The sequence below is a fragment of the Gossypium arboreum genome, chromosome 3 (genome assembly GCF_025698485.1).
Source record: "Gossypium arboreum isolate Shixiya-1 chromosome 3, ASM2569848v2, whole genome shotgun sequence".
In the NCBI taxonomy this organism is placed as follows: Eukaryota; Viridiplantae; Streptophyta; class Magnoliopsida; order Malvales; family Malvaceae; genus Gossypium; species Gossypium arboreum.
The window spans coordinates 59938371-59947898 of record NC_069072.1 but is presented as its reverse complement, the minus strand read 5'-3'; the positions used below and the strand labels follow the sequence as shown (position 1 = coordinate 59947898).

Here is a 9528-nt window from a genome sequence, read left to right as displayed (position 1 = left end):
GTCATCTTATCAACATTTACCACAATACCAATTTCCATTTATCTTCAATGTTGTACACACGAATACTTACACTCTCATATGCATACAATCCATTTAAGATCATTATATGCCCCATTTAGCCCTAACCATTCAAGCTTAAACTTTCCTACACTCTTATCCAATGTCATACGTAATGCCGAATGTCCAATTTAACCAAACTTCAAAATTTAACCTTCATCACTTTAATTGACCATTACCTACTCTTCACAACTTTAAATACGAAGTAATTAACACCCATACTTTTATACCGAATTAACTAACACTTATAGTCCTTAGCCAAATGTTATTAAACTTTTGTCATCATAGTATTTCTACTTATCACTTTACACAATATTATCAAAGCGAAACCTATGCATAACCCTACTCACATTATTCAAATTATACCCTTAAAATTCATATACAATGCCAAACCTCTAATTCATTCACTTCTATAACCCAAACGGCAATAGCTTACATTTTAACATTTAAATACCAAGCATTTGTTCAAGTAAATATAATTACTAACAACTAAGTATTAACTAACTCAAACTTCATTAAAACATGAGAACAACAATCTATCCTCTTCAATTTCTCCCATGGTCGAATGCTCAAATCCTTTCCAAAAATCAAAATTTTAATATGGGTTGAATAAAGAGCTTGGTAGCTAACTTAAAATTAACAAGAATTTTAAGAATTGATTAGAAGTCTTACCTTGATTCAAGCCTAAAGTGACCGAATGGAGCTCCCCCCTTTCCCTCTTACAATTCGGTCATAAATAACAAAGATGAAGCTTTTTTTTTTTCTTCACCCAAATTCTCACTTATTTCTTCATTCAATAATATTATAAAATTATAAAACCATTTAGTTGCCTTAAAACTAGTAAATAATACATATATATTGTCATAAACATCAACATGGCGGCCACTATCATGAAAAATGGGGACTTTGACATGCAAGTCCCCATATTTAATCCATGCAACAATTTGGCCATTTTAAAATTAACCAACACATTTTCAATGTTTCTCACATAAGCCCTTTTGATTAAATTTGCATTCAATTGACAAAATCAAAGCATCAAAATTTCACACACAAATTGTAACATAATATAGACATGAAATTTAACAATCAATTTCTTGTGTGACTCGGTTTTGGGGTCTTGAAACCACTTCCGACTAGAGTCAAATTAGGGATGTCACAACTCTCCCCTCTTTAGGATTTTCATCCTGAAAATCTTACTAGCGGCTAGGTTAGGATAATGTCCTCTTATTACATCATGTCCATATAAACATTAACTCATCGATAGCAATTGTAATTCATTATTGATTTCGCATCGATCTATAAAATCATTTTCTTATCTTAAAACAAATACATAAACATTTCTACAAGTAGGCACATATATCTCATTTTCTTGATTTCATAAGCAATAATCACTTAATTTAATTCACAAATGCGTTTCAAACACATATTAAGCACATATTAACATGTATAATTCACATCATCAACCCACATATTTGTAACCCACATTTTCATTCATGTATAAGTCAACTCGACCGAACGTACACATATATTCAAACATCCCAATAAATATCCTTTATAACTCCATCATCTCTCACTATTCAACTTAACTTATTTCCAACAGAAAATCAACTTCCACATACCGGTATCGCTTATTCTAATCTTACTTAATTTATCATCTTAAATATACCCGTTGAATCATTCGAAATCATTACGGATACTCATTAAGCACATATAGCTCTTACAATGCCATATCCTAGATATGGTCTTACATATTCTCACATATCGAGCCGATGCCGTGTCCCAGACATGGTCTTACACACTATCTCAAATCAATGCCTTCGTCCCGCACGAGGTCTTACATAATTCCACTTCACACACTTAGTGCCCACTGACCGATCTCGCACTCGTAGTGCTCGGTTAAAGGAATTCGCACACACACAGTGCCTCTAATCATTCACACACATAGTGCTCTTATTCATTCGTTATTACACATTGAAAACAAACTTAACCAAGTCTATAAAACATCATATATGTACACTTTAAACGTATTCTTTCATTTAACTTTGAATTCATACGGTAATGAACACTTAAACCTTGCTCGAATCACCGGCATTAAGCCTGCTAAGCACGAAGACCCGAATGCATATCACCGGCACAAAGCCTGCTAGGCTCGAAGGCCCGAATACATATCACCGGCACAAAGCCTGCTAGGCTCGAAGGCCCGAATACATATCACCGGCACAAAGCCTGCTAGGCTCGAAGGCCCGAATACATATCACCAAGATGATCGCTCTTGAACTCGGTCCGGATACATCACTAGCATGAATGCTCTTGAGTTTAGCCGGATATATCACTAGCATGAATGCTCTTGATTTAGCCGGATGTAACACCAAAGACGAATGCTCTACGGGACTTAACCGGATATATATCGCCAAGACGAATGCTCTTCGGGACTTAGCCGGATCATCGTCGAGACCTTTAGCTCGAATGAAATCTCCATATAAAGCCAGCGGATCTTAATTTAGACATAATCTCCACACATATAGTCATCGGGTCTTTAAGCCCGGATTCACATCGTTGAGTCTCGTACATATTTATTCACATGTTACCACGATTCACATAGCAAAATCACATTTGAAATTCAAGTCCACTAATTAGCACATAGGCATATAACATGCTCATTGACTTTGTGTTGTGAACATCATTCAAATCTAATACATGTATACCTCTTTTACCAAACTTCCATTTCAATGAGCAAACACACATAAGAATATATACATATCCCCAATTTTGTTCTTTGTTAAATTCTCTAATAGCCATTCGGCTACACAAACAACATGTTTATGATTTCTTTCTCAATAACCCTATTATGGTAAGGACAATAGGATATCATTCATCTATCATACATGTATATCATGGCATTTTAAATTAAATACCAAATTCACTTTCTCAAAACTTACTCATATCATACCTTTCTCAATATTGACGCATCATAAGCATGTCTCAGTACTTTCAATACCATCTGCTACAGCTCGATTGGGATCGGAATTCATTACAATATGAGAAACACTTTTTAACTGTCAGAAATCATCACACTATCTTATTATCACTCTATGGCATGTATAACTAGACTGACATGTGCTACGTTAGTCCTAGAATCGACTAAACCGTAGCTCTGATACCACTAAAATGTAACACCCCTATCCTGTAACCGTCGCCAGAATAGGATGAGGCGTTACCAGAAATTTGGAATAAGATCGGAAGAATAAAATTTTAAACTCCCTTCTTTAATGTTGTTTTTTTTTTTTTTTTGAAATAACGAACATTCATTTAGATAAGTACTAAACACAGCCAGGGATAAAATCTAAACTTCTATAAGTAAACGTCCAACAGATGCCATTTTCGTATGGCTTATATACAATAGTCATAATATCATTCTCTTGTATTGTCTATCCTATACATGCCATAAGCTAAGTCTAATTACATAGTTGCCGCAATGGTAGATAGTGTGACGAAGTCTTGATGATCCCGAAGTGGTAGTCGAATCCACAACCTATAACCAAAACATGATTGAACAGAGTAAGCTTTTGCGAGCTTAGTAAGTTTTAAGCAACACAAAGTGTTCTCATTCACTATCATTGGTCATTCATTTCAACTGCTCGATGAAGTTAATCTAGAGCTTCATCTCGAACCATAATATCAATAGGCAATTACTTGGTGTCTTATATATATATACCTTGAATAATAGTGACCTAGATGGTGAATATTTCCAAAGCACATTCTTCGTCAATTTTCAACTTTCCATGTTCCTTTCCACTTATTCATAATCACACCCTTATTTTTAAGTATTTCAACATGACAAATCTTGAATTACAGTAGGCACATAAAGAAACAAACATATTTCTTATCACATATCGTAAATGTGAAAAACATAATTCTTACCTTGTCTTTGGTACATTTAGCCCAACCCATACTCAAATCATAAGGCTTTTGGGCGAATATGCTCTAATACATAAGAACATTTCATCACATACTTCATTATACAGGCATACCATTACCAATTAGATCATTCACATATTTGGAGTCATAATATTAATCACATTTACTTACCTCTTCGATCTCGATAATTCACCTCGAAATCACTCCACCGATGAGTAAATGTCCTTTTGAACATCTTAAATACATAACACTTATTTGATGGTAACTTATTGCAAATACTCAATATCAAAGTCTTACTTGAATCCTAGCATTTAGCCGTCGGGTCTTTAAAGCTCGGATATAGTACAAGCAACGAAGCCTATGGACGTTAATCAAGATAATATTCTCGCATAAGGCTGCGGGGTTTTAACCGGATATAATCTTGACACAAATGCCCTTCGGGACTTATCACATTTATACACTTTCACATCCATCACGTTGGCCACTCGGCCCTATCACATATATAGACCTTCACATTCATCACATTGGCCATTCGGCCTTATCACATATATACACCTTCACATTCATCACATCTGCCATTAGGCCTTGTCACATATATATACACTTTCACATTCATCACATCGGCCATTAGGCCTTATCACATATATACACACTTTCACATTCATCACATTGGCCATTCGGCCTTATCACATATATACACCTTCACATTCATCACATCGGCCATTAGGCCTTATCACATATATACACATTCACATTCATCGCGTAAAATCTTAAACCAAAATATAAATTTTCATGTATTCACATCACAATTATTCAAATATGCTTCACATACCACATATACTATCATGTACATACTTGGGCTTGGTCGAATCTACATCAATCACTTTTCCAATGAATAATTCAATTTCACGCCATACTATCATTTCATATTCGAATACTCATAAACTTACAATTTCACAAATTTTAATATCAAAGATCCATCTAACACTCATATATCATTTTACAATATCACAATTAGAATTCAAGTATGGGTTTAATCAATAGCTTATGAGCAACTAAAACAAGTTTTATCCATGTTTACAACAAAAATCACATATTCACTACAAGCTGTTTTCCTGACCAATGGTCACTAAATTATTTATAACCGGAGCTACAAGGCTCCAAATCACTTGCCGTTAATTTTCCTGAATATAGACTCGTATATCTTCCATCCATAAAATTTTCAGAATTTTAGGTTTGGCCAATCAATACCAGATTTTTCTTAAAGTTTCCCTGTTTCACTGTTTGACTAACCTGACCAGTCTTCACTACGAATCAAAATTCTCATTGTACAGAATTCAAAGTATGTTCTATTTGATTTCATTTGAAACTAGACTCATTAAGGAGTCTAAGCATATAAATTTTATCTTGTAACCATTTTTGTACAAATTATAGTGATTTTCTTAAAACAGAATAGGGGATTTCGGAGTCATTCTGACCCTGTCCCACACAACTTTAAATATCTCTTTATGGGAAATTTCTTTGCTTCCACGGTCTCTTTTATACGAAACTAGACCAACTAAGATTTGATTACATATATTATTCAGCCTATAATTCCACACCAACAATTTATAGTGATTTTCTAAAATCACATTACTGCTGCTGTCCAAGCAAATTATTACAATTTACTCTTAAATTTCCAAGTCCAAACACATATGAACTTACCATTTGAGTTTAAGACATATCATGGCCACATCATATCTTATTAAATCAACTCATTATGTCCTATTATGGTTGAATTTACTCAACGTTTAATCGCTTAAAACTTACCTCGGAAGTGGTCGACGACTAGATATCCACGGCTATTCGTTTACTTTCTCTTTTCTCCTATCCGACTTTGATCCTCTTTGCTCTTAAGCTTAAGTAAAACAATAGATTTGCTTAAGTACTTAACTAATATTATTCACTCAACAATCACATTTGGAAATAACTTATCATTTAATCTATATCTAAAACAATAGATTTCAATATGTATCATATTTAATAAAACATGCCATGACTCAATTTCATGCTTATTTAATTTATATCTAATTCACATTCACAAGCAAAGAGTCACTTAATTTATCATGCTTCTTATACATGAATCTAATCATATCGCTGAATGTCCTCGTGTGTACATGGTACATACATAAGGCATATATATATATATGTTCGTACCTATATATGACTATCATCATTTAACCATTTACTCCTAATTATGCACAACCGCATACACACATGCATATATGTATAATACATGCCTTAATATTATATACTTTTATTTTCAAATTACAGCATAGTTCCAAAACATATAGCTAATTCCATTGTCATCTTATCAACATTTACCACAATACCAATTTCCATTTATCTTCAATGTTGTACACACGAATACTTACACTCTCATATGCATACAATCCATTTAAGATCATTATATGCCCCATTTAGCCCTAACCATTCAAGCTTAAACTTTCCTACACTCTTATCCAATGTCATACGTAATGCCGAATGTCCAATTTAACCAAACTTCAAAATTTAACCTTCATCACTTTAATTGACCATTACCTACTCTTCACAACTTTAAATACTGAAGTAATTAACACCCATACTTTTATACCGAATTAACTAACACTTATAGTCCTTAGCCAAATGTTATTAAACTTTTGTCATCATAGTATTTCTACTTATCACTTTACACAATATTATCAAAGCGAAACCTATGCATAACCCTACTCACATTATTCAAATTATACCCTTAAAATTCATATACAATGCCAAACCTCTAATTCATTCACTTCTATAACCCAAACGGCAATAGCTTACATTTTAACATTTAAATACCAAGCATTTGTTCAAGTAAATATAATTACTAACAACTAAGTATTAACTAACTCAAACTTCATTAAAACATGAGAACAACAATCTATCCTCTTCAATTTCTCCCATGGTCGAATGCTCAAATCCTTTCCAAAAATCAAAATTTTAATATGGGTTGAATAAAGAGCTTGGTAGCTAACTTAAAATTAACAAGAATTTTAAGAATTGATTAGAAGTCTTACCTTGATTCAAGCCTAAAGTGACCGAATGGAGCTCCCCCCTTTCCCTCTTACAATTCGGTCATGAATAACAAAGATGAAGCTTTTTTTTTTCTTCACCCAAATTCTCACTTATTTCTTCATTCAATAATATTATAAAATTATAAAACCATTTAGTTGCCTTAAAACTAGTAAATAATACATATATATTGTCATAAACATCAACATGGCGGCCACTATCATGAAAAATGGGGACTTTGACATGCAAGTCCCCATATTTAATCCATGCAACAATTTGGCCATTTTAAAAATTAACCAACACATTTTCAATGTTTCTCACATAAGCCCTTTTTGATTAAATTTGCATTCAATTGACAAAATCAAAGCATCAAAATTTCACACACAAATTGTAACATAATATAGACATGAAATTTAACAATCAATTTCTTGTGTGACTCGGTTTTGGGGTCTTGAAACCACTTCCCGACTAGAGTCAAATTAGGGATGTCACAACTGAAATATTTGGAACACTAAATTTTTATTACTTTAGCCATTTATTTTTCTTGCAATTTAATTTAATTTTATTATTATTATTTATTAATTTACTTTTTCTTTCTCTTGACAGGTTTTTATAGTTTATGCCTAGAAGAAACCCATTAGGACCCTTACTTTTTGACGAAGAAATCGATCGAACAGTTCGTAGAAATCAAAAAGAAATAAGGCATAGTTTACGATACACAGAAAATGAACAAGAAGACAGTACTCAACCTTCAACCGACGAGATGGCTAAAAACCAAGACAATCAGCTGCCTCCTGCAATTGCAGCTAATCAAAATCCTGCTCCACGTACTATGTATGACTATGCTAAACCCTCTTTAACAGGAACTGAATCAAGTATAGTTAGACCTGCAATTGCTGTGAATAATTTTGAATTAAAACCTAACACTATTCCGATGATACAGCAGTTTGATCAGTTTGATGGTTTGCAGGATGAATATCCTAACACTCACTTAGCAAATTTCCTGGAATTTTGCGATACATTCCAAATCAATGGCGTTTCTGATGATGCCATCTGTCTTCAGTTATTTCCATTTTCACTGAGAAACAAAGCTAAACAGTGGTTAAACTCGTTACCATGAGGGTCTATCACTACTTGGGAGCAAATGACCGAGAAATTTTTACTAAAATATTTTCTTCCGGCTAAAACGGCTAAATTACGCAATGATATCTCTTCTTTTGTGCAGATGGACTTAGAAACACTTTACGATGCATGGGAGAGATACAAGGATCTATTGAGAAGGTGCCCTCACCATGGGTTACCTCTATGGCTGCAAGTTCAAACGTTCTACAATGGTGTGAATCCCTCGACAAGACAAACGATTGACGCAGCTGCTGGCGGAACCATAAACAATAAAACACCGAAAGATGCCTACGAATTCATAGAGGAGATGTCACTGAACAACTATCAGTGGCAAGTCATGAGGACTAAGCCAACAAAAATAGTTGGTGTTTATAACATCGATTTAGTTACCATGTTCTCTAATCAAGTAGAACTTCTCAATAAAAAGAGTGATAGTTTTCTTAGTTCTACGTAGGTACATCTAGTAATGAGGTGTTACTCAAGAGAAGGAGGTGTGCATACAGAATACCAGTCCTTCAATCCTACAACTGAAGAAGAACAAGTTAACTATGTGGGTAACAATAACTTTCGATCTCAAAATAACCCATACAGTAATACCTATAATGCAGGTTGGAGGAACCAGCCAAATTTTTCCTAGGGAGGTCAAGGGAATCAAAAGCCACAAAAACCTCAGGATTTTCAACAGCCACCTTATCAACAAGAGAAGAAGCAGAACCTTGAAGAGATGCTTTCAAAATTCATCTTGATGTCAGAAACCCGTTTCTAAAATACCGAGACAGCACTTAAGAATCAACAAGTATTGATCCAAGGACTCGAAACTCAGATAGGCCAACTATCCAAACTAATCTTCAAGCTACCACAAGGTAGCTTATCAAGTAATACGGAACCTAATCCGAGGGAACACCTCAATGGAATTAGTGCCCAAGATAAGAAAGGATCCATTGCACCTGAGCCAGAATTACAGCAAGACAACGTGATAAACAAAGGTCGAGAAGAGGTAAACGATGATGATCCTAATCTGGTAAGTACGAATTATGAACCTCGTGTGCCATATCCTAAAGCGATGATGAAAGACAGAACAGAAGAACAATTCGGTAAGTTTGTCAAACTCTTACAGAAATTACATATTAACTTACCATTTATTGAAGTTCTTTTGCAGATGCCCAACTCAGCAAAATTCTTAAAGGAACTTCTGGCTAATAAAAGGAAATTAGATGCTACATCGCATGTGGAACTCAATGCAGTCTGCTCAGCTATTCTGAAGAATAAGCTACCTAACAAATTGAAAGATCCAGGGAGTTTTACAATTCCTTACTTAATTGGTAGTTTATCTGTGCATAATGCTTTAGCTGATCTAGGGGC

At 34.2% G+C, this 9528-nt stretch overlaps 1 non-coding gene across 1 annotated transcript; it reads right to left on the bottom strand.

Moving 5' to 3' along the window:
- Window positions 1-8236: 8236 nt before the first annotated feature.
- LOC128291324 (small nucleolar RNA R71) lies at window positions 8237-8343 on the bottom strand. The gene has a single exon (XR_008281100.1). It is a non-coding gene; the product is annotated as a small nucleolar RNA R71 (small nucleolar RNA).
- Window positions 8344-9528: the final 1185 nt, after the last annotated feature.